The 27,633-nt window shown below is 42.9% G+C and overlaps 1 protein-coding gene across 2 annotated transcripts in view; it reads right to left on the bottom strand.

Moving 5' to 3' along the window:
• MAGI1 (membrane associated guanylate kinase, WW and PDZ domain containing 1) overlaps positions 1-27,633 on the bottom strand; it is a 701,787-nt gene that overhangs the window by 498,658 nt on the left and 175,496 nt on the right. The window lies entirely within an intron of this gene.

Below are 27,633 nucleotides of genomic sequence, written 5' to 3'. Positions count from 1 at the left end.
GAGCACAGCAGAGGACCCCTGAGGGAGCAGGAGATCAGTGGGATGCAGACCCCAAATTCTCATAAAAAGACCAAACTTAATGGTCTGACTGAGACTAGAGGAATCCCAGCAGCCATGGTCCCCAGACCTTCTGTTGGCACAGGACAGGAACCATCCCCGAAGACAACTCATCAGACATGAAAGGGACTGGTCAGCGGGTGGGAGAGAGACGCTGATGAAGAGTGAGCTAAGTATATCAGGTGGACACTTGAGATTGTGTTGGCAACTCTTGTCTGGAGGGGGATGGGAGAATAGAGAGAGAGAAGCCGGTAAAATTGTCACGAAAGGAGAGACTGAAAGGGCTGACTCAAGAAGGGAAGAGCAAGTGGGAGTAGGGAGTGAGATGTATGTAAACTTATATGTGACAGACTGATTGGATTTGTAAATGTTCACTTGAAGCTTAATAAAAGTTTATAAAAAAAAAAAAAATTAACCCAAGGGAGGAGCTAAGAGAGATTCTTCAACGCAATAGTGGAAGACATGCGGCGCGCTAAATAGCACACAAAACAGAACCCTTCAGGACGACCGACTGTGATGGCTAATGTTGTGTCAACTTGACTATAGTCTCAGTGGTTTCACAGACACTTCATATCACCTCCCATTTTGTGATCTGATACGAGCAGCCAATCAGCTGGAAAAGGAGTTTCCTAGGGGGTGTGGCCTGCATTCATGATATAAACAGATGGTCTAGCAAACCTCACTCTCTGTTCATCCAGTATTTGTCTCGTCATTCTCTAACCTCGAGTTCTTGGGATGTGAGAAGCCTTCAACCTGCTGCCTGACCTGCAGATTTTGGGTTCAACCAGTTCCCAGGACCCCGTGAGCCAACAGCCTGCTGCTGGAACTTCAAATTTTTGTTTCATCAGCCCCTGCAATCATGTGAGTCAGCAGAAGCCTCCAGCTTTCTGCCTGACCCACGGATTTGGGACTTGCTAGGATTTTACTGGGTTTTAGCCTTCACAAATGCGTGAGCCATTTCCTTGAAATAAGTCTCTCCCTTTTGCTCTCTCTCTCGTTGCTGTTGTTGTTAGGTGCCACCGAGTTGATACCAACTCATAACAATCCTATGTACAACAGAACAAAACACTGTCCAGTTCTAAGCCATCCCTCACAATCATTGCTATGTTTGAGCCCACTGATGCAGCCGCTGTGTGAATCCATCTAATCCAGGGTCTTCATTTTTTTTCACTGACCCTCTACTTTACCAAGCATGATGTCCTTCTCCAGGAACTGGTCCCCACTATAACATGTCCAAAGTACTTGAGACTAAGTCTCACCATCCTTACTTCTAAGGAGCATTCTGGCTGTACTTCTTCCAAGACAGATTTGTTCATTCTTTTGGTACTCCATGGTATACTCGATACTCTTTGCTAACACCAAAATTCAAAGCCATCGATTTTCTTCAGTCTTCCTTATTCACTGTCCAGCTTTCACATGCATATGATGTGACTGAAAATACAATAGCTTGGGTCAGGTGTACGTTAGTCTTCAAGGTGACATCTTTGCTTTTTAACACTTTAAAGAGGTCCTTTGCAGCAGATTTGCCAATGCGACACATCTTTTGATTTCTTGACTGCTGCTGCCATGGGTATTGATTGTGGGTCCAAGTAAAATGAAATCCTTGCCAACTTCAATCTTTTCTCCATTTATCATGATGTTGCTCATTGGTCCAGTTGTGAGGATTTTTGTTTTATTTTTCTTTTTTTTTATGCTGAGGTGCAATCCATACCGAACACTGTGGTCCCTAATCTTCATTAGTAAGTGCTTCAAGTCCTCTTTACTTTTAGCAAGCAAGGTTGTGTCATCTGCATAACACAGGCTGTTAATGAGCCTTCCTCCAATCCTGATGCCTCGTTCTTCTTCATATAGTCCAGCTTCTCGGGTTATGTGCTCAGCATACAGAATGAATAGGTATGGTGAAAGGATACAACCCTGACACACACCCTTCCTGACTTTAAACCAATCAATACCCCTTGTTCTGCCCGAACAACTGCCTCTTGATCTATGTAAAGGTTCCTCATGAGCACAATTAGGTGTTCTGGAATTCCCATTCTTCACAACGTTATCCGTAAGTTTTTATGATCCACACAGTCAAATGCCTTCACATACTCAATAAAACACAGGTAAACATCCTTCTGGTATTCTCTGCTTTCAGCCAGGATCCATCTGACATCAGCAATGATATCCCTGGTTCCACGTTTTCTTCTGAAGCCAGCCTGAATTTTTCGCAGTTCCCTGTTGATATACTGCTGCAGCCATTTTGGAATGATCTTCAGCAAAATTTTGCTTGCATGCGATATTAATGATATTGTTCTATAATTTCCACGTTTGGTTGGATCATCTTTCTTGGGAATAGGCATAAATATGGATCTCTTCCAGTCAGTTGGCCAGGAAGCTGTCTTCCATATTTCTTGGCATAGACGAGTGAGCACCTCCAGCACAGCATCCATTTGTTGAAACATCTCAATTGATATTCCCTCAATTCCTGGAGCCCTGTTTTTTGCTAATTTCTTTAGTGCAGCTTAGAACTCTTCCTTCAGCACCATTGCTTCCTGATTGTATGCTACCTCTTGAAATGGTGGAACATCGACTAATTCTTTTCGGTAAAATGACTCTGTATATTCCTTCCATCTTCTTTTGATGCTTCCTGTGTCGTTTAATATTTTCCCCATAGACTCCTTCACTATTGCAACTCGAGGCTTGAATTTTTTCTTCAGTTCTCTCAGCTTGAGAAACACCGAGCATGTTCTTCCCTTTTGGTTTTCTAGCTCCAGCTCTTTGCGCATATCATTATAATAGTTTACTGTGTCGTTTTCAACTGCCCTTTGAAATCTTCTGTTCAGCTCCTTTACTTCATCATTTCTTCCTTTTGCTTTAGCTGCTCGATGTTCATGAGCAAGTTTCAGAGTCTCCTCTGACATCCATCTTGGTCTTTTCTTTCTTTCGTGTCTTTTCAATGGCCTCTTGCTTTCTTCATGTATGATGTCCTTGATGTCATTCCACAACTCATCCAGTCTTCGGTCACAAGTGTTCAATGCGTCAAATCTGGTCTCTAAATTCAGGTGGGATATACTCAAGATCATATTTTGGCTCTCGTGGACTTGCTCAGATTTTCTTAAGTTTCATCTTGAACTTGCGTATGAGCAATTGATGGTCTGTTCCACAGTTGGCCCCTGGCCTTGCTCTGACTGATGACATTGAGCTTTTCCATTGTCTTTTTCCACAGATGTAGTCAATTTGATTCCTGTGTGTTCCATCTGGCAAGGTCCAAGTGTATAGTCACCGTTTATGTTGGTGAAAGAAGGTATTTGCAATGAAGAAGTCGTTGGTCTTGCAAAATTCTGCCATTCGATCTCCGGCATTGTTTCTCTCACCAAGACCATATTTTCCAGCTACTGATCCATCTTCTTTGTTTCCAGCTCTCTCATTCCAATCACCAGTAATTATCAATGTATCCTGATTGCATGTTTGATCAATTTCAGACTGCAGCAGCTGATGAAAATCTCCTATTTCTTCATCTTTGCCCTTAGTGATTGGTGTGTAAATTTGAATAATAGTCGTGTTAACTGGTCTTCCTTGTAGGCGTATGGATATTATCCTATCACTGACAGCGTTGTACTTCAGGATAGGTCTTGAAATGTTCTTTTTGACAATAAATGCAACACCATTCCTCTTCGAGTTGTCATTCCCAGCATAGTAGACCATATGATTGTCCGATTCAAAATGGCCAACACTAGTCCATTTTAGCTTAGGATATCAATGACTGAATTAATGGCCCCAAAGATTCACACACACACACACACACACACACACACCTCCATCTGTGCTCTTCATCATTCAGCCTGGCAGTACCTTCTCACTGTGGCCTTGGCCATGTGATTTGTTCTGGCCAAGAGAATGTTGGTTGACTTGATTAAACAGATGCTTGGAAAAGTGTCTGCATATCTCTGCTCTTAATCTTCGTGCCTCACCTTTGCCATAAGAACATGCCTGGGTTAGCCTGCTGGAAGATGAACCCTCGATTGTCCCAGCCAAGGTCAGTCAGCAGCCCCAAATCTGTGAGCAAGCTCAGGCAAGAACAGCAGAGCATACAGCCAACCACCCCAGTTATGTGACTAGCAATTGCTTGTTGTTATATGCAAGGGAGGTTTTGTGATTGTGACACAGCATTACTGTGGCAACTGGCAGCTGATACAGGGAGTACATATCTCATTACAGATAATCTGTTCACCTCACTATGGTAACAGTCTTCACCTCCCTCTAGTCTGTGACCACTTGTCAACTTTCCAATGGCGTCCTACCCTCACCATCTCGTTTACAGTTGCAACTAACACATACTTTCAATCCCTTGAAGCTTCTCAACTTTTTACAAAAGCACTAATCGCATACTGCCCAACATGGTATTTAAGTTAATTATTATGTTTATTCTTTATAGTCGATCTCCCAACCCACCACCCCACTAGAATGTAAACTCCATGAAGACAGGAAGTCCTGGTTGTTCTATTCACTCAAATAAGTGCTGTAATGGAGCACTTAACCCTCTGTGCCACCCACAGTCTCCTTTTAGGCCCACAACGCTAAAGTCGTTTCTATTAGTATTCACATCACAGGTGAGGTAACTGTAGTTGTGAGCAGCTAAGTCACTTACCCAAGGCAGCTGGGAAATGGTGGAGCTAGAAGTCAAATTCAGGCGGTTGAATTCCAGGGATTAAGCTCTTGGCCATTATACCACACTGCCTCGTGGAGGAAACATTTAGCGCATATTTCAATGGATGGATGAATAGACAAAAAAGAATTATCTAGTGTTTTCATTTTCTGCTCCCCACCCACCCCCCACCGCAGCTTCTTCAAAGGGGGAAAATACCAATTTGTTCTCTTTGCCAGTCACAAGGAGCAGCAGCATCTTGCTAAAATCCAAACCACATTTGTTTATACGGATTTTAAGACAATTACTTCCTGGATCAAATTTTGACTACTCTGAGGGCAGGTACTTAAACACTGCTACAAAATGAAATGACTGGGCAAAAAAGCAACAGCTGATCACTACAGGCAATTTTTTTCTTTGTAAATACTAAAATCCTATCAGCTAAAAAAGAGTAGCATGACAAATCACAAATCCGAGACAGTCTTTTATGTGCAGACTTAAAGCTCAGGAATCACAGTGTACTTGATAACATTAAATCTGAGACAGATGGCTGAATGCTTTAAGAAACCCCAAATTGTAAGGATATCCCAGATGGAAATTCCTTAGCTGTTTTTGTATTTCTTCTCTGGATAAGAAAATGGCTGGCACCACCTGGTGGTTCTTTTTCCTCTAAAATCTTAGTTCACATGAGCCAAAAAACTAAGATCTGGACAACATTCTTGCTGTCAGAGTTACCCACGTAAAGAAGCTGGCAGGCTTTAATTTACATTTTATTCATATAATTTTAACCAAAATGTTCCAAAAATTTACTTCTGCCTATATAGACATATATTCTCATTTCTAGAACATCTTCTTAAACATAGAAGTTAGGTCAAAAGGTAAGTGTTCATAATCCCAAGACTCACACTCAGCACAGTGTGAACAGTCCTGAATTTATGCACTATGGGGTCACCCACGTAATTTAACCGTTATATCACCCATGCACACACTCACACCGAGTACACAGAGATGACTCTGCATAAGTGAAATGTGTTTTCGATGATTTCACCCTTCTGGGTACTGGGCTATGCACCATTTTACAGGTAAGAACACTGAGGGGACTGATTAAGGAACCTGTCTAAGGTGACGGAACTAGCGAATTGCAGGGTTACAGTTTAAATGAAGTTTTGCCTAATCCCAGAGCCCCCACTGTTGTTGTTGTTGTTGTTGTTTGGTGCCGCTGAGTCAATTCCAACTCACAGGGACTCCAGGTGACAGAGTACAACTTCCCCATAGGGTATTCTTGGCTGTAATCTATATGGAAGCGGACTGCCAAGTCTTTCTCCCACAGAGCCACTGGGTGGGTTTGAACCATCAACCTTTCAGTTAGCAAACTGTTTAACCACTGCACCGCCAGGGCTCCCTATTTAAAAAAAAAAAAATTGCTGTTGAGTCAATTCCGACTCACAGTGACCCTATAGGACTGGGTAGAACTGCTCCACAGGGTTTCCAAGGAGCACCTTGTGTATTCAAACTGCCGACCTTTTGGTCGGCAGCTGTAGCTCTTAACCACTAAGCCAGGAGAGTTTCCGGGGCTCCCTACACTACCCTATAATTTGCTTTAGCAAGATGACCAAGATGCTGATTAATCCTAACATTCGCATGAAAATAGAACAGGAAATAAGCTTATATTAACTGATAACATCTTCAAGACCCTATTTCCAAACAAGGCCACATGCACTGTTACCAGGGGTTCGCGTTTCAATATATCTTTCGGGGGGACATAATTCGATCCATAACATGCACTAAAACCCTGTCCATGCAAGTACAAAAGAGATCAACAGAAGATAAAAATTACCCAAAGGCTAGGAATTACATTTGTCAAATTTCTAGCCAGCATTAAGAAAGGGAAACAAGCCAGAAGAATCCACTTTCTCAGACGATGTGTCTCTGTGTGGCTGGAAATATGATGAACTTGGGAGCTGCATGTTACCCTGAATGAAATTTCAAACAAAAGATAACAAAAGGGAAACAGACGGAAGAGTTAAAGGTGGGATAAGCAAGGCGAAACAAAGTGACCTAAAATGTTTCATACCCCATGTTGGTTCACAAGGTCTTAGAAGATGCTTAGATTGACCTCCCACGGACTGGGAGCCTACTTCAGCACTTAAGTACATTTATTCCTCACCCCCGTGGACCCATTAGTGCTCAGCTTATGCCAACAGGACACTTCCAGAAAGCTGATGGGCCATCTTTTATTAAAATGAATTGAAAATAATTTTAGACACAATTTGCACAAAGAAAATTACTGTTTTCTTAGTAAAGTTACCCACCTTAAGTTGTGTTTTATCTTTTGAGTTTTCTAAGCTGAGAGTTTTCATTGAGAAGAAGAAAACAAACTTATAATTAATCAAGAGTTGAAAAATCTATATTGAGGGTGGAGTGTAGTGTAGTGGTTGAAAGCTTGGCGCTGGGCCCACATAGTCCTGGTCTGAGACCAGCCACCTGCAAGCTGAATGCTCTTGGTCAAGTTACACAAATTCTTTCAGTCTCAGGCTCCCCATCTTCAAATGGAGAAGACTTACTGTTGTCGAAGCTCATTGAATATTTCTGGCTGTCCGGGGACTTAGGAGGGCTATGCTTTCTGGCCTCTTTGCTAGTAGGTGGTAGGTGGAGCCAAGTGATTATTTTTGGGTCAATGAGTTATGTTCAGAAGCAGAAAAGAAGGAAAGGAGGAAATATTTACTGACTTGACTTACATTTCCATTCATTTAAGCTCCTTGTTCATTAGGGATGAAGAAAAATCTACAATCCAACTCTTTACAGAGGTACATTCTCTAGAAGAAATACTTGTCCCCGTATTTTTTAAAAAGCCATTTATTAAGCACTTACAAGCATTTAACAGGCATTATTTCATTACTGGAGTCCTGGTGGTGCAGTGGTTAAGAACTATGGCTGCCAACCAAAAGGCCGGCAGTTTGAATCCGCCAGCCAGCTACTCCTTGGAGACACTATGGGGCAGTTCTACGCTGTCTTATACGGTCGTTATGAGTCAGAATCAACTTGACAGTAACGGGTTTTTCATTTCATTATTAGGTCCTTAGGTGGCCCAAATGGTTTGTGCTCAACTACTAACCTAAACGTTGATGGTTCAAAGCCACCCAGAGATACTTGGACGAAAAGGTCTGGTGATCTGCTTCCATGAAGATTACAACTAAGAAAACCCTATGGAACACAAGTCTGGGGGTCACAATGAGTCAGAACTGACTCAAAGGCAACAGATCTGGATTTTGGTATTATTTCACTTAGACCGCACAATAAATTCCGTTGTTGTAAAAGGAAAATGAAGGTTTGTGTCTAGCTCAGAATACATGTCCATCAATGGGGTCTGCAGGTGGGGAGGAGAATTCTGCTCAGTGTAATCACTCTGGGACTCATGTTGCTGTTGGTAACCAACACTGTCAGTTACCGTGCGAAAGGAAAGGCAGCTCTGGATGGTGTTGAGCCCTGCCCAACACAGACCCAGTTAACAGTTCAGTGGAAAAGGCAAACATTACCTTGCTTGGGAGATATGAATAGCTCCAAAAGTACATGCCTGATGCATTGATAAGTGAGCTCCTGCCAGGGGCAGGATCTTAGCTCATCCTTCTATACACACGCTGTATTAATAAAATTTTCAGCACAAACTCCACCCCTCAAATGCTTCAACACCAAAGGTCTAAAACACACACTATGCTTTTCTCAGCTATTAGATGAGTTTCAATGTGTCCAAACCCTAGTTCATTTCTCTGCTCTGCCAACTCTGTCCTCACCACCAGCTGAATATGAGAGAAACACAAGCCTTAAGACGTGTCCAAAAAGGTCAGATGGGTGCCCAGAAAACAAAAGCAGTCTCTACCCACCCAGGACCACATTTTATTCAACAGTTTTAAAACGTGTTCCCTGCCTGATGCATTTTGTTGCTAACACAGAAAGCAGAAACTATCCTGGGAGAAAACGGTCTTCTGAATCAAGAACCCTAACAAAAATAGGTTGATTGTGTGAAAATTCTGACCTTCTATTTTAAAAAAAGTTTGTTCATTTGTTTTTAAGCAGGAAGAAATAAGGAAACAAACTAATCTCCTTTTCACGCAAGTATTTTGCTCTCCTAGTAACTTTTTTTGTTAGTAACTTAGACAATGCTTTGTATACAGGACATCTGATCCATGAACGAATGAAGGAATGTGTGAGTGAGTGAAACCATGACGTGCATCCATCTCCACACTCTCTAAACAGCTCAGGAATTCCTTTGACAGCATTTCTACAATCACTATCATCTCTACTTGATTCTGTTAACAGCCTACCAGATCAAAGTTGTTCCGAAGACCAGACTTAGAAGAACCACCCTTTTTTGCAAAACAGGTAACTTCCAGTATATTCATGAAGTAACTCAAAGTTGACCTTACAAACACCACTGTTTGGGGGGGATTAGCATAAAAAGTCCTACTGGACGGAGGGTGCTCAGCTAGCGGGTTTCGCGAATGAGGCATGCACCTAAGAACAAAGCGCATCTCTGCCAAGTACGCGCGCTGCTGTGCCTCCTGGCTTGTCTGGTCCTGCCACAACCCACAGTTCCTACATGCCTCCCCGAGTGCCAAGCCATGACAGATGGTCACACTGCTGAGAAGGGAAGTACCTACCAATAGCCCGCAACCAGAGAGAGAAATGTGGCACCTCAGAAATGGGAACAGCACCCTCTCTCTGATCAGGCGCTGCAAGCTCAATGCCTCCAAGAGCCAAGAATGTAACACAAATAAGAACATCTGCTGGGTATCATACAGGAGGGGATGGTGGTGACTTCAGCTACAGAGGGTATGCTAGACCAGAAGGCTAAAAATAATTATTTACTCCTGGGCTGATAAAACAAAATTTGTCTGTAGGTTTGACCCACTGGGTGTGAGTTTATAAACAGTAAAATGAAATATAAACCTGAGGTTGTGGCGGACTTAAGTTGCCTACCATTATTCAATTGGGATTCAACTGTGGATCAGACCCCAGTTTCCTTAGGAGACCGTGGGCTAGGCTAAAAGACAGCACGTATGTCCTCGTCTTCCTTGGAGCAGAGGGTAGCCACCTGTGGCTACTGTGGCTGAGGGACTGAAGTCTTAAGTATATTTCCTTTTAACTAATTTCTTTTTTAAATTTAAATAGCCACATGTGGCTAATGGCTGCCATATTGGAGAGTGTAGGTCTAGGAAAAGTATCCAGGATGCAGCCCTCAAATTGGAAAGATGAAAAGGAAAGCAAGGGCAATGCTTACCCCTGGAGGAATATAGGTCTTACACGAACACTTCCCCATACACCCATGAATTTCAATGCCAAAGAAATACCTGATGTGCTCAGCTTTTCTGTTCCTACCTCCCCCAACCCTGGAACATGCTCTCCTAGGTGGCAGAAGTTAAAAATGAATGGCAGACGGTGACAAATATTCAAGGTCCTGTTCAAAAAATGCACTCGATGAACTCAGGAGCCGAATCCAATTTAGTCCAAACTACATGTTGACAAAGCTGTGTCCCTCCCACACATCCTGCACAGAGAAAGACAAGGTCGCCTCCACACCAGGTGACAGATGCTGAAATACTGTAGAAAACAAGGACTCTGAGACACACAGGATTTGACCCCCTCTTCGTTCTGACATATTTAGGATAAACAAGTCAGGACATCATGTGCCAAACCTCAATGTCAACAGCACTTTTTAAGATCTAGCAAGGAAGCCTGAATTTGAGGGAAGAGTCAACCCTCCTCACTATAGGAGTCCCTGGATGGCACAGTTAATGCACTCAGTTGTTAACCAAAAGGTTGGAGGTTCGAGTCCACCCAAAGGTGCCTGGAAAGAAAAATCTGATGATCTACTTCAGAAAAATCGGCTCTAAACCCTATGGTGCATAGTTCTACTCTGATGCCCATGGGTCACTACGAGTCGGATTCAACTCGACAGCAAGTGGCTACTGGTCTCCATTATACTGACGCCTGGGACACAGAAGTGGGGAGCTGCCAGTGCAAAGCTGGAATGGCTCTCCTCACTCTCCACCCCAGCCAGCAGTAGGGGTTTCCGTGCCTGCTCATATTTATGGGATGCCCAACTCAAGGGGAACTCAAATCATCTACAGACCCAGACATCCTTTTTTCTTAATCCAGTGACATATTAAAAATTGCTAACAAGCCTACCCAAAACCCAAGAATCCCATGAAAACCAATATACCTTGAGTGCTGTATTCACTTGACAGTAATCGCCCAGCCCAAACAGAAGTAACCAGGCTTAACAGCACTCACAACTACTGCACACACACAAGCTACACCTGGCAGGAAGACAGCCTTACTTCTCAATAGGTGTTGGCCTTTGGTCATAGGGTCAGTTGCCAGAGTCATGGTCAGCAGCACTCCGAACAGGAAACAGAGCTAGTGTTTATGAGGAATGGCAAGCAGCTTCCTGAGGGGAGGAAATACAATCATATTGCATAAAATCTAAGATGGCTTCAGATTTTTATGAACCATCAAGAAACAAAATCCTGCAGGTAAGCTTTATTTCAGATGCATCCTACTTTTCACTTTCACATTGTGATTATGTAAAATTCAGGAAATGTAGTAATTATCACCCTATGACTGCAAATCAGACCATTTTCATGGCTCCTCTCTAATTTACGCCTGTTAACCCTTTTTTTTGGTGGGTTAACCCTCACATTAATCTGGCCAAAGCAGCTGTTATTGTTACCAATTCACATATGAGAAGAGAGTCCATGGGCCTACCCAGGGTCACACAGTTCAGAGTGGAATGGCTCTAACTTACGGAGCAGAGAGCTTTTTATTGTATCATACTGTAGGGAGTTAGTAAGGCTGTGATTTTGAGCTCTTTTGCCCAGTATTTCCCTCAAGAAAGACTCTAAAAAGGTATAACCCTGAGATGCCGCCTTTTGAGAAATCCTGAAACACTGCTATGCACTAGGAAGCCAGTTAGGTGGTGCTAGAGCCTACCACCCTGAATAAATACAGGTAAGTTCTGTTTTACCTGTACTGTATTTTGTTTTTTTTGTTTGTTTTTTTCAGCTAGGATACATTGAAAATATCCCTCAGGCATTGAAAAGGAGGCAGGAAAGGAATGAGGAGGGAACAAATTGGCCTAGCTACGAAATATTTGGGTGATTAAGAAGAGGTTCAGAAAGGCCTAGTATTTTCAACAGTATTAATTCTAAAATAGCAATAAGAAGTACAATATTTTAATAATGGCTTCAGCATAAATGTAATCATGACCATCAAAGAAAAACTCATGACAAACAGAAGCTTCCACATGAATTCAGAAAGAACCCAATGCTCCGTGGTAACATAATATAAAGTGATGTGATAATTTATAGAGCCAAACAGGATGCTTAGGAAGAAGTGCTGAGATTCACATCCATGACATCAGCCAGTTGTTACGGCGACAATACATCAATGGTCCCTGCTGCATTCAACTCATTTTCATCCTGTCGATTTGTGGCTCTGCCTGGCTGCGTAATGCTATTAATAAATGTGAACAGGTGAGAAGTACAATTTTCAAAGTTGTAATAAAATAAGGGATAAATAAATCACTGTCTTCTTTCCAGCAGGAATTAAAAATTCCTTCATCTTTAACTCTATCACAGTCTTTCATCTCTTTATGGGATATAATTGTGATTATCTCTAATTTGGGGGAAAAGAGGAGTGCACAGCACTGTGACTCCAAAATTTAGTTTTTAAAAATAACCCAGGTCTCAATCTTGTCATCTCTGTAAGAAACTCCTCATTTTTGACAACATGAGTCAAACAGCACTGTAACTTTCAAGAATTATTTTATGCAATTTATATATTCTGCAACTGCATTTAAACAGAAAGGGCCATAAGTCAAACAGTATTTCCTCATTGACATATACTATTACCTTGGAGTTAAATCCCCCTTCATCTCTGAATAAACTCACACAGGGCTTCTCTGTACTCACCACAAATCACAGCACCTTGGGTTTAAAGAGGCCTTAGAAACCCACCTTCCCTTTTAAAGTAATAATTTCTTATTTTGAGAGACAGGGTTTTTTGTGAGCGACACCTGCCTGCCCTCCAGCTTTACCCTCTACTCCTCCATTCAGACCATCAGGCCTTGGCACTTGCTGCTAGCTATGCCCAGAGCGCCCTTTGCCACTTGTACTACCAGGACCAAACCAAACATCTGTTGCTGTCAAGTCGATTCCGACTAATAGTGACCCTAAAGAACAGAGTAGAACTACCCCATAGCGTTTCCAAGGAGCGCCTGGTAGATTTGAACCACCGACCTTTTGGTTAGCAACCATACCATTTAACTACTATGCCACCTGGGTTTCCACTACCAGGACAGCTCCTCTCATTCACTGCACTGAGTCATCACCAGTGGTTAACGGTGTACCTGGCGCTCAACTAGACAGTGAGCTTTTTGAGGGCAGGGGCTGAGATTGTTTTTATCTTTGAAGTCTTCACCACCTAGCATAGTCACAGTACATAGCTCACAAGCGTGTGCGCGCACACACGCGCACACACACACGTACCCTCACTTGTATTTGAGCATAATAAATGCTCCTAGTATTACTGTACTGAATGAGCTAAGTAGGCTACAGTGCTCTGTAAAATTCTAAAGAGAATTACATACACATCATGGTCCCATGTGCTCTTGGGTTCTTCCAAAGTAAGGCCCATGTACAATCCGACAAACTCACATGATTTCAATGTACGTACAGCTCCAGTGGTGGTTGGTGAGAACGTTCTACTATAAAGGAGACTCTAAGACAACTGGAGCATCAAACTTACAGAGCAAGCAATTCTTTCTACAAGCAGGGAAGGATGAGAAGGAAGAGACCAATTACATGTCGAATGTCTGCTGTTTGCCAACTATTGTGCTGTGTGCTATAAATATATATTTTTATTTAGTCCTCAACTAGGCAGTAACTGAAAATGACCACAACATGTACACAAGTGTATTCATAGAGCCATCCTTACAGATGAAGACGCTGAGGGTCAGAGTGGATCAGGAACTTCTGGGAAGTCACAGAGCTCATCTCACTCTATAGCCCATGGGCTTCCCCTCCCTCCACCTAGGGACTGCTGGGTACATTTCTAGCAGGAGCTGTGGGGAATACCATGGCGATAGCGTCCTCAGTCAGGTGCTATGGGGAAGATCCCCTTAGGACTGTGTTGTGAACCTGTCCCTCCCTAAGGCTGCCAGCCCCATTGACAGGAATCCTTAGGGGAGAAAGCAGGATGTGTTTGGTAGGCTTACCAAAAACCAAACCAAACCCGGTGCCATCGAGTCGATTCCGACTCATAGCGACCCTATAGGACAGAGTATTGGTAGGTTTACGGTGAGTAATTTCCCCTCTTCTCCCACTTCCATCAGCTCCTTCAAGACAGAAGACTCTCCTTTGTGGAATTAAATTGGTTTTAATATTAATAATATATACTTTGAGCCATTGCAAAGCCAAAAACTATAACTGTCACTTTCCTCTCTCGTTTCCATTACTTCTAAAATGACATGCAGCTCAAAGAAGAGGGGAGTAGGTTGCCCTTCAATGGGAGTCCTTATTTCAGCAGCATTTCAGCGGATGTGAGATTGTCAACCAGCCACAGCACACTCTGAGACCAGGAGGCCAGGATCACCCTCAAGGGTAAGGCAACAAAAAATAAGCTCTCCTTGCTCTGGCGTCTCAGCTGGGGGGAGACAGTGAGCCTGCCCATGCCCTCTTTATGCCTCCCCTTGTTTTCCGAGTCTTTTCCAATGCTGCATTCCCTCCAAGAAGTCACAAAGTGGAAACACAGGGGCCGAATAGGGCCCTTGGAAGTATTTTGCTTACCAAGACATGATGTATTTTTTTAAATGTGGTTGCTGTGTCTTAAGCCAGGTGTGCATTCTCTCATTCAGCCATCACCCCACAAATTCTGTCTCACCCAGGCCAGCGTCACTCTTATGGCACCTCCAGTTATACATATTCAGGGAAAACATAAGAAAACACCTCATATTTGCAAAAATGACCTCCACCCCCACCCCAAGTTAAACACTCTTGTGTATGAATCCCTGAAACAAGGATGTTAATACCCTGAGAGGAAAGAGACTCCAAAGTAGGTAACTATAAATAAAGAGAAGTAACACTACAGCGTGAGCAGAGACTAAGGAAAATCACCTTTGCACAAGACAGTTATGGAAGGATTCACAGTGAGGGTCCATTTGAACTTGGTCTTGATGGCCAGTGGGAGCTTGCGAGGGGAGGGCACCAGGAGCCAAAGCCATCCATACAATGAAGAGCAGATGACTCAACAGCCTAGTCCTCAACATTGCCCCATCTGAAATATGGCTTCAACTTTCCTTTAACAACCAATACAGAGCAACCAATAAAAACCCTTATAAAGCAACAGGCCAAGATGTTAGAATGCTTACGCAGTTCACTGTGCCAAATTCAGGCCAGGCACTGGGGATGGCAGATCTGGAACATCTAGTAAAGCCTCTTGCACAAAAAGTCACACTAACGGGCACCACCAGGTTCCCAAACTTGACATCTTCAATTTCCCACTTTTCCCTACGTCTAATGAGGCACTGTCCACCACATCTCAGACTCTGTTTTTTTGTTCCCCTTCTCTACCCTTCTGAAAGACAATATGGGATAGCAAGAGGCAGTAAATAGCGGTTAAGAGTTCAGGTGCTGGACTAAGAGCAGCCTGGGTCTGGATCCTGGTTTTTCTGCTTCTTGGCAAGTTACCTCCTATGCTCAGTTTTCCCTTCTGTAAAGTGGGGAAACAGCAGTGTTGACACTTATGACAGCTCCAGCCACACAGTGAACACTCAATAAATGTTGGCCTTAATGAATCTAGTAACAGCATGCCTTCACAGTGTTCCGCCTGAGCCCTTTCTCTCCGTCTCTATGTTTCCCTTCTCCAGATCAATCTCATACCACCACCCCAACTAACTTGTCAAAAACAACAATGTAGCAGGGCTGCTACTCTATTCCTCTTCAATCTGTGCAACACACCTAGACTCCACTCCCCAGCCACTGGGCGGTTGGGGGAGGGGGAATGTCATGAGCTCGAGTCAATGAAAATGTAAGCAGAAGTGACATGACGCCATTTCCAGGCTTGACCTGGAAAAACGCCTACATTATATTCCATGTTCTTTCCTCTTCCATCAGCTTGTTGTAGATAAGTATACTGACATGGAAGCCACATGTTGAAAATAGCAGAGCCACAGAATGGCAGATCCTGGGTCCCTGAATCACCATGTGGAAGGGAGTCACTTGCCGATCAAAAGCATCCATTTTGGACATATCTGAGGAAGAAATAAACTTCTATCATGTTCAGCCACAGAGGTGCTGGAGTTTATCTGTTACAGCAACTAACATTATCCTAACATAACCGACTTGATATAATTACTCTCTCTATTCTTAAACATTGGATATATATTCCCAGTACCTAAAAAACACAACCTGACCTCCCTAGCCTGGCAGCTGAAACCCAGTTTCAACTGCTCTCCAAGCCCACTTCCCACAATGAAGCCAGGAACAAACACTATAACATTCCATAGTCCCAGGCATCACCAAGCCTCCTCAATCCTTGAAGTCTTCACTCTTAGAGTTCTTTCTGTCCGAAGGTCCCAATCCCCTGCATGTCTGGCAAAATTCTGATCAGCGCTCAAGGACTAGTTCACGTACTACCACCTCCACTCCTGTGGAGTTGGTCTCCATGTTCTCAGGCTCCCAGAATAAACAGAACATACTGTTTACTAGAAGAATACTACTTATGATATAATATAACTAATTGTTTCTGTGTTTTCACACCACTGTGTTCTTTTGCCTGGCAGAGGCTAAGAACTGTTCAACCTCCCATTCTCAACCGGTAACACTTTGGCTGGCTGAGGAGGGACATGGGAAATGCAGTATGAGTAAATTAATAAATCGATATGCCAGCTACCAATAGATAGCAGGCTCAGGAGTGGTTGCTGGCCTCAACACCCAACTGGAGTGAGACCATTTCGTCAGTGCAGTTCCTCTGCCAAGCCAACTCCCTTTGTCTACAGCCCAGTCAGAGATCTGTAAGTTTGGATCACTGAACACCAGGGAGCCAGGGAAGAACGTCGGGAAATTCAGGCAAATCCACTCCACTGCTAGACCAAAGGCTCAAAGCCTTTAATGCACCCATCAAAGCACTGAGATTAAAAAAAGCAGTAACCTAAATGACCCCCAAAATGACCTGTGACATAAATTATGGCATGTCTATACATGGAATGTCACACACCTATGAAAATGGACACGGGGCCCTCTTCCCCACCCAATTCCACCCCCACATTTTCGTCTTCAGGTTGCAGCTGAAGCGTCAGTTCTTACACACACTCAGGGTAAATTGCCTTCAGAGGCTTTTCACATTCACTTGTATGATTATTTGATTGTTATCTGTCTCTCCCACTCTCATCAACTGAGTGACAGTGGGAAGAAAGTGTCTTTTTTGTTCTTTAAATAGTTCAATGAAATATTTTGTCATGATAAAATAATACCCTTAAAAATGAGGAAAAAATTAGGTTACATAATAGCACGCACAGCATAATTGTACTAACCCAACCCGGTGCCGTCGAGTTGATTCTGACTCATATCGACCCTACGGCACAGGGTAGAACTGCCCCATAGAGTTTCCAAGGAGCGCCTAATTGTACTAGGTGAAGGAAAAATACTACACCCGCCTACCAGCTTAAACACACACACACACCCCCCACAGAGGAACATCTGAAAGGTTCTTCACCAAAATGTTACCAGTGAATTTTTGTAGCCAAGGTTAAATGAATCTGTGTGGGGTGATCGTGACTACATTCAGAAGATTCCAGGTTTTCCCTCTAGTGCAGTTCAGAGCAGTTTCCTACCAAAGGATGGATGGATGGATATGGACAACTTCCGTGAGCAGGTGGAGGAGGTGGGCTGGTTGCCTGCTTTGCTCACCAACTACAAAAAAGCAGCTGTGATGGGAAAGTGTAGACTACTGGGCCACCCAACAAGGGCTGCCACGTATTTAGCCATAGTGAGACAGCAGAGTCCACAGCAGCTGCTGAGTGACTAGACCGGCCACATCCAGCACTGCAGAGAGGCACATCACAACTGGGAAATACAGCACTTTCCACTGAGTTTCCCAGCTGGAACTGGTGCACTACAGACAGGAGATGAAGAATGGCGAGAGCAACAATACTTTGTTTCTACCTTTACCATGCCAGGTCTCCAGGCTGTTTGTGGAAAAAGCAGCTGGCTTTTCAGACCTTATTGTTAAGCATGGTGGAGTTGGTTCCAACTCATAACAACCCTATACGCAACAGAACAAAACACTGCCTGGTCCTGTATGGACCTCATAATCGTTGCTACGTTTGAGCCTACTGTTGCAGCCACTGTGTCAATTCATTTTATTGAGGGTCTTCCTCTTTTGCACCAACCCTCCATGTTACCAAGCACGATGTCCTTCTCCAGGGACTGGTCCCTCCTGGTAACATGTCCAAAATATGCGAGGCGAAGTCTCACTATCCTCCCTTCCAAGTAGCATTCTGGGTGTACTTCAAGACACATTTGATTGTTCTTCTGGTAGTCCACAATATAAACAATATTTTCTCCAATACCCTAATTCAAATGCATCAATTCTTCTGCATTATATACTGTCCAGCTTTCCCATGTATGCTAAACCATTAAAAATACCATGGCTTGGGTCAGGTGCACCTTAGTCCTCAAAGTGGCATCTTTGCTCTTTAGCACTTTAAAGAAGTCTTTTGCAGCAGATTTCTCCAATGCAGTATGTCATTCGATCTCTTGATTGGTGCTTCCATGGGCAATGACTGTGAATCCAAGTAAAATGAAATCCTTGACAATTTCAAACCTTTTCTCAGTTTATCATGATGTTGCTTAACGGTCCAGTTGTGAAGATTTTTGTTTTCTTTATGTTGAGGTGTAATCCATACTGAAGGCTGTGGTCTTTGATCTCCAACAGTAAGTGCTTCAAGCCCTCTTCACTTTCAGCAAGCAAGGCTGTGTCATCTGCGTATCACAGATTGTTACTGAGTCTTCCTCCAATCCTGATGCCCCGTTCTTCTTCATATAGTCCAGCTTCTCGTAATATCTGCTCAGCATACAGATTGAGTAAGTATGGTGAAAGGATACAACCATGATGCACACCTTTCCTGATTTTACACCATGCAGTATCCTCTTGCTCTGTTCGCATGGCTGCCCCTTGGTCTATATACAGGTTCTGCATAAGCACAATTAAGTGTTCTAGAATTCCAATTCTTTGCAATGTTATCCATAATTTGTTATGATCCACACAGTCGAATGCGTTTTGTGTGGTCAATAAAACACAGGTAAACATCGTTCAGATACCAGGCAGCACGTCCATTCCATGTTTTAGATATCGACATCCATAATTTTGCCACGCACACACATACAGATCTATAGGGTATACGTAATACGTGGTAATGTTAATAAGAAAATCAGAAGCAGGAGTAATTGAGCCATAGAGTCTCATGTTCTTTGGCCTTTGACAACACTATTTTCTCCTGGAAATTTCCAAAAGAAATAACCTAGGATGTATATCAATGTGAAAATATGTTGACATCCCAAATGGCAATGGTTAAAGAAATTATGGGACATACACACACATACACACAGCCATACACACACAGACCCTGAACACTTCACAAACTTTTAAAACCGCAAACACAGCTGCTGGCATGAAATGTTGCTGATGATACATTATTGAGAGAAAAACAGGTTACAAAACACTATATGTTATTTGGCTCAATTGCTGTAAATACATATTTTATATGTACAAAATAAACATACTGTATATAAATATAAGCAATATAAACACACATAAAACAGAGACATACTACATAGAGTAGCTGTGTTAGGGAGAGACTGATGACATTTGCTATCTTTAATTTTTTTCCTTCATTTTCTATAAAAATGAGATGTGCCTTTTTTAATTTTATTTTAAAAATGTAAGGAAGATAGAACTCTAGGCCTGGATTCAGAAGAGCAGCAGTTGAGTCTAAGAGCTCAGCAGGAGGCCTTGACCAACTGTTAACAACCTCCCCAACCCCCACGAGACCAGGTAATGAGAGAACAGTGCTTGTATGTTGGGCTTTTTCTTCAGTAATCAAGAAACCCAGCATCTCATGTATGTGTGCACAGAGCCAAGATTCTAGTCCCATCACAGGCACTGCCCACTAACCCGTTTCCACCTTCCCCTTCCCTGTCCACTCCCGAGCGGTCCAGACTTTACTGTTTTCTAAGGTGACTGATTACTAAGACAGAAGTGGTGCCATGTTTGTCAGAAACATAACTCATGGCTGCACGCTCACATACAGAAGAGGCCAGGTCGTCACCATAAACACACGTGAGCATTACCAACAGTCTGTGGAGGGACTGTGGCCAGTCAGCAGGTCCAGGCTCCTTACCAAGGAGGCAGCTGTGCTCAACCACTGCTGGCTGTCGCCAGGCAGGACTCAAGCCCGGCAGCGTCACATTCATCTTCAGATCTTTCCAAAGAGAAGCTGAAAACCCAGATGTCCTGGTTTGTTAATTACTGTATGAGTGTGCCCTTGGGTGAGTTATTTAACTTCTCTGCCTTAGTTTCTTCATCTGTAAATTAGGGATAATTATAATACCTACCTCACAGAGTTTTTGTGAAAGTGCTTAGAAAGTGACCTGGTCCTAGGTAAGAACCCAACATTTATCATCATCCAACCACCACCACCCACAGGCCACCAGTTTGTAGTCCCTACCTGAAGGCTGGAAGATCCGTGATGACAGGGTCTGTGCCTCAGCTATCTGTGTACACCCAACACCAGGCATGGTAGCTGGCACACAGGCGGCAGCAGTGTTTTCTGAGTACATGAATGAATCGTGAAATAATTCCTAAACAGTTATGGTTCACAAAGCCCTTCTTACGTGCATAGCCCAGACCTCCACCTACTCTCAGAGAGGCTGAGTAGGCTGCACAGTGAGCGATCTCCCTTGTAAGGCTGCCCCCCAGCCTGGTCCCCAAGGTGCTTTTTGTGTTTTCTGAATTCTACTCTGTGGCAGAGACTGGGAAGGATGGGACCAGATGGCATTCCCAGGAGTAACTCCTTGTAACTGCTGATCTATCAGGAATCCACAGCTACTTCTCTCAGCGCTGTCATTTGCTTACAAGTCCACCTGCTGAGATAAAACCCAGAGCGTTCTTTTGGACCATATGCTGTTCAGAAAGTTGGCCCTGTGTGAGGACGAGGAAGTAAGAAAAGCCAGTGCCTTCCCACCAGGTGCTCACTGCACCTAGGCTGTGGATGCCTTTGAGAGACTGTTTTCACAATTATCTTGCCAGCAAGTCCTATCTGTGGCAAAACCTCCAATGATCCTTCAAACCAAGGATGGATAATAATAATCACTGCTGCACAGTAAATACTCAAACATGTGTCAGTCCCCAGGCTAAATGCTGTCATCTGCATTACTACATTAATGCTTACAGCAGCCCTTTAAGCCAAGTGTTGATATCTCCATTTTGCAGAGGAGGAAAACATGTCTTAGAGAAGTGAAGTAACATGCCCAGCATCAGCTGGTAGAGCCTGATTCAAAGGAAGGCCTGCCTGACTCTGAAGACAAGGCACATAAGAATTTCACCACTAAACCTCTAAGAGAAGACAAAAAGGTCTCAGCCTCTCTGTGTCACTCACAGAGCCTCGCACGCACCATGGTCAGTGTATGTCTCTGGGAAAACGATTACTGATATCTAGACTTGCCTACTCAACTCCATCAGAAACCTTTGGGTACTACACCCTTGAGCATCTAATTATTTCTTGGGGACTAAATGATTTCCCTCAGAAAACTACAAGCCTTGAGGGGACAAGGATTTGTTAATTAACTTCTTAAACCCTTTTAGCTAGATTATAGGACAGGTAGTCTCTTAGAACATTCAGCACATTTTACTGAATTCCCAATTTCTCAATAAAGCCCACTCTGACTACCCCATTTAATACTATAATCAGCTACAACCCTGAGCATATTTAACACTGACCCCACCCTATTTCTTTTATCCATAACCCTTATCAGCTTCTAACATACTTCATGATTTTCTAATTTATTATGTTTTTACTTTATCATCTGTCCTACCCCATCTGCCTAGCCTGGCTAGACTGTACATGATAGGGCAAGAATGCTTGTCTGTTTTTGAACTGATGTATATCATGTGCTACAACCGAGTCTGGCACCCAGCAGGTGTTCAATAAGTATTTCTAACTGAAGTAAACTGGTGCCTCACCCTCCTGGTCTACAATGAAGCAGTTCTGGTATTGTCCACTTCACAGGCTGTCAGGAGGATGAGAGGACTGGTACAGACCAAGTACTACACATCTTCCCTGTTCTTCAACCCAGAAAATGAAATCTGCACCCTCTACTGCTACCTGGCATCATGGCTTGAGCCACTGACTGCTACCCTTACAATGGATCAAGTTGTTTCTGAAGCTGGGAAAGTCACACTCTTCATTAAATTCAATTCCCCTTAAAAGAGCTATTTATTCTACCAAGGATGCTGAGCATTTATTTCTACCATGGACAGGAGCCTACGATGTTAACAAATGTCTGCAATGATCAGCAGACAAACATGGAAGAGTAGGGACTCAATTTAACAGGCTCCCTGAGCACTGGGGCACATTTTTTTTTTTTAATTCCCAGGACACAAGATCAACTCAATACTAGGGAGGCAGGCCTGGGTGGCTGATGACCCTTCCATTTCATTCTAAGTGAATGAGGAGGACTGTCCAAATATTATAGAAATCTTTGCAGCAACCAGCTATTCACATTCTCATCTTCCCCACAGGACTCTGATCTGCTTGAGGGCAAGGGCAATGTCTTAAGCATCTTCATATCCCCAAGCTCTAGCACAACACTGGATCAAGTTAGCAACTCAATGAAACAAAGAAGGGAGAGGAGTGAAGAAAGGAACCAGAGAGGGAGACAGTAAGGGAGAGTGAGGGAGGGAAGGAAGGTTGAAAGGCAAGGAGAGAAAGAACGTGAAGAGAAGACAAGGGAGAAGGGGGGTGGGGGAGGAATAGGACTATATGCTTGACTACCATTTTAATAGAAAATGAAAAAGGAAGTAAAAGGACAGAATAGTATAGTCTTCATATTTTCTCTATTTTCCTAAAAGTGTGAAAGAAAATTCATCAAACTGATAACACTGGACACTTGGGTAGGGGCGTGGGCTGAGACTGCCCCTTTGTAATGCTTCACCAGCTCCAGCTCTGGGATTGTACAGAGTGGATTTGCCTGTCAGCAGGATTGCAGGGGTCAGCCAGCTGAGAGCACTGCACTTAGGGGAGAAAACTGCTGAGGGGTAGGGGGTGGGAGTAATTATGGAATTCTGGGTACCTCCCAGGAAAGAAGGTCTAGATAATAGGGGGAAGAAGCATTTGACAGACAAGAGGTGGTGTGAGACCAGAACAGTTGGACACATGGAAGGCAGATTGAGGAAGAGAGAAAGGAACAAAGAAGGCACTTTTACCTGTGACCAAAGTCAGGGATCAGGTTTTGGAAGAACAGGCTGGAGGACTTATGGCAGAATGCATTGCCGTCGAGTCATTTCCAACTCATAGCGACCCTACAGGACAGAGCAGAACTGCCCCATAAGGTTTCCAAGGAGCCGCTGGTAGATTCAAACTGCTGACCTTTTGGTTAGCGGCCGAGCTCTTAACCACTGCTCCACCAGCGCTCCTTAAGGCAGATGAGGGGGTAAAATTACAAATTATCTAGATGCCTATGAATAGAAGAATGAATAAATACATTATGGTATGTTCATACAATGGAATATTACATAAGCAATAAAAAATGAACTGCTGACACACAAACAAAATGAATGTGTCTCACAGACATTATATTGAATAAATTAAGCCAGACATAAAATTGTACCTACTATAGTTTTCATGGAAACCCTGGTGGCGTAGTGGTTAAGTGCTACGGCTGCTAACCAAAGGGCTGGCAATTCGAATCCTCCAGGCGCTCCTTGGAAACTCTATGGGGCAGTTCTACCCTGTCCTCTAGGGTTGATATGAGTCGGAATTGACTTGATGGCACTGGGTATAGTTTTCATACATTTGAAATGCAAGAGCCAGTAAAACAACTGTATGGTAACAGAAGTTACAAGAGTAGTGACCTCTTAGAGAAAGGAGCATTGGGTAAGAAGAGGCACAGAGATACCTTCAGGAGTGACTGCAATACTCCATAGCATATTCTGAGAGACGGTTACATGAGTGAATAAAAAACAAAAACAGAATAGTTGCCGTTGAGCCCACTGGGATTCAAGGAGTCCCCACATGTGTCAGAGTAGAACTGTGCTCCATAAGGTTTTCAATGGATGGTTTTTTGGAAGTAGATCACTAGGCCTTTCTTCCAAGGCACCTCTGGGTAGTCCTGAACCTCCAAGCTTTTGGTTAGCAGCCGAGTACATCAGCCATTTGCACCACCCAAGGACTCTACACAAATGGATGCACAGGTTAAAAAGCCATTAAGCTGTTCTTACGATTGGTGTGCTTCATGTACTTAATATAATCTAGACCTCAATACAAAAAAACAAAGAGAATTAAAAAAAAAAAAAAATCAGAACCCACTGCACTGCAGAGGTCTCCAAGGTTCTGGGGCAGTGGCCAAGATGGCAGGCTATGGTGCTGTCCATAGGAAAAGTGCTGACTGCTGTCTTGGCTGAGCTCTGAGACAACCTTTTGTGTGGGAACAAGAAGGGGGACGATCAGGACACAGCCAGTGGAGTCACAGCCAAATGCCTCTGCTGTTCTCTGCAAGTTCTGCCTGAAAGCAAGCTCTCAGGCCAGCAGATGTCTACAGCAAAATTTAAAGCTCAGCTTGTTCACAGCTGGGCTGCTTGCACTTGTTCTACAAGCTGATCTTGGGCTAACCCTCAAACTGAATTCCTAGTTCATGTTTTCTGACATTTTTTTTTTTTTTAACTTGGTACATTGTGATACTTTGGTACTCTTCTTTTTGTGATCTCCTGGAATGCATCCCTCCAAGATGTTTATTTCCTTCAGTAATAAAGGTTTCTGACAATGGGGATTAGTAGAACCCATTCATTTTATTATCAGTCATATTATTACACTAGCCATTCATACTTTATAAGAGAGCAGGATAGTGTATGCTGAAATTTGACAACAAGAATCTGCCAAAACCTCTGCAGGGTTGATTTCGACAAGGGTGCCGAGAAAATTCAGTGGGAAGAGCACAGTCTTTTTAACAAATGGTGCCGGGACAACTAGCTAGTCTCATGCAAAAGAATGAAGTTAGAACACCTACCTCACACCATACACAAAAATTACCTCAAAGTGGATCATACACCTAAATGGAGGAGCTAAAACTATAAAACTCTTGGAAGAAAACATAGGAGCAAAACTTGACAGCCTTGGGTTAGGCAAAGCCTTCTCAGATATAAACCAAAAGTGCAAGTAACAAAAGAAAAAACTATTTAAGTGGCACTTCATGAAAGCACTACAAACAATATCATAAAGAAATCGAGAAGACAACCTACAGAATGGAAGAAAATGCTTTCAAATCATACAACTGATAGGGGACTTGTATTCATAATATATAAAGAAACCTTACAACTCAATAATAAGAGACAAATGACACAAGTAAGAATGGGCAAAGGGTCTAAACAGACATTTCCCAAAGAAGATATACAAATGGTCAGTAAGAACTCTCCCAAGGACTGCTATTAAATAAAAGAAAAACAATAAAAAGTGTTGGTAAAGGACGCGGAGAACCTGGATTCGTCATGCACTGCTGACAGAAACATAAGACAGTACAGCCACTTTGGAAACAGTCTTGCAGTTCTGCCAAAGGTTAAACATCGTGTTTCTGTATGACCTAGCAATTCCACTCCTAGGTATATACCAAGGGAAGTGAAAACATGTCTGCACAAAAACTTGTACACAACCTTGCAAAAATTATACTAAGTGAAATAAGTCAGACGCAAAAGGACAAATACTGCATGGTCCCACTTACATGAAATACCATGACTAGGCAAATGCATAGAGACAAAAGTTTATTCATGCTTCCAAAAAAACCTGCTGCCGTCAAGTCGAATCCAACTCATAACGACCCTACAGGACAGAGTAGAACTGCCCCATAGAGTTTCCAAAGAGCGCCTGGCGGATTCGAACTGCCAACCTCTTCATTAGCAGCTGTAGCACTTAACCACTACACCACCAGGGTTTCCTATGCATGCTTATCAGGGTTTATATCTAAGAAGGCTTTGCCTAACCCAACCAGGATGCTCCTTAGAAGCAAGGATGGCAAGACTATGTCTTACATACTTTGGATGTGTTATCAGAAGGGATCAGTCCTGGAGAAGGACATCATGCTTGGTAAAATAGAGGGTCAGTGGAAAAGTGGAAGACCCTCGACGAGATGGAATGACAAAGTGGCTGCAACAATGGGCTCAAGTATAACAACGATTGCGAGCATGCTGCAGGACTGGGCAGTGTTCTGTTCTGTAGTATGTACAGTCACTGTAAGTCTGAACCGACTCGACGGCACCTAACAACAACAACATCAGGGGCTGCAGGAGAGACAGGAATGGGAGTTACTGCTTAAGACACACTGTTTGGGGTGATGAAAAACTTGGAAGTAAATGGTGGTGTTGACTGCACAACATGGTGAATTTAAGCCATGCCACTGAATTGAACACTCAAAAATGGTTAAAATGGCACATTTCTCATTATGTATATATTTTACCAAAATAAAACTAACAACTTGTATACAAATGCTCACAGCAACATTACCCATAACAGCTAAAAACTGGAAACAATCCAAATATTCACCAATTGATGAATGGATAAATAGTGATACATTCATACAATGGAATATTAACCAAAGACCAAACCCAGTGCCGTCGAGTCAATTCTGATTCATAGCAACCCTACAGGACAGAGTAGAACTGCCCCATAGAGTTTCCAAGGAGCGCCTGGCGGATTCGAACTGCCAATCCTTTGGTTAGCAGCCATAGCTCTTAACCACTACGTCACTAGGGTTACTCATCCATAAAAAAGGATGAAGTACTTACACACGCTACCACGTGGATGAACCCTGAAAGCATTATGCTAAGTAAAAGAAGCAGTCCCAAAAGACCATATATGGTATGATTCCATTTGTATGAAGTGTCCAGACTAGGCAAATCTATAGAAACACAGAGTATGTAAGCTGCTGCCAAGGCCAGGTGGGGAGGGCAAGGGGAGGGCTGGGGAAGAGTATGGAGTGACTGCTAACGGACGTGAGTTTTCTTTGTGGGATGATAAAAGTGTGCTGAAATTGATTGTGGTGACCTTTGCACAACTGTGTATATACTAAAAACCACTGAACTCTATACTTTAAATGAGCTCATTGTATGTTTTGAATTATATCTTAATTACATATTAATAATTATATATAATAAATTATATCTTAATAATATATATCCATCTATGTCTTTTTTTTATATATCTTTTCATTAGGAAAGTAGAGAGAAAAATAACTATAAATTATTTGGAAAAAAAAAAAAACCCTGCAAGCTACTGAGTTGCATGAGGGAGTGAAGAACGCATGACTATAACTAAAGTCAGAGGTGCAGGGTCTAGTTCTGACTCTGCCTCTCTGCACCGACTAGCACCACAACCTTGGGAAAGACACGTATCTCCTCTGGACCTCACTGTAAAAGGAAGGTCTAGGATGGATTAGGTCTCAGTTCTCTTCTAGCTCTAATACCTTCTGACTTTACAGATTCATGATAATGGTATAAAATAATAATGAAGAGCAGGAAGGAAATGTGCAAGAACAGCTAATGCTGACTGAGCTCTTATTATATGCCAGGTGGTGCTTTACGTGTACCCACTAAATTCTCATAACACCTTGAAAGAGATAAAATTATTC

This window comes from Loxodonta africana, chromosome 22, assembly GCF_030014295.1.
Source record: "Loxodonta africana isolate mLoxAfr1 chromosome 22, mLoxAfr1.hap2, whole genome shotgun sequence".
Lineage (NCBI taxonomy): Eukaryota > Metazoa > Chordata > Mammalia > Proboscidea > Elephantidae > Loxodonta > Loxodonta africana.
The sequence above is the reverse complement of the archived record's forward strand: the minus strand, read 5'-3'. Positions and strand labels throughout refer to the sequence as shown.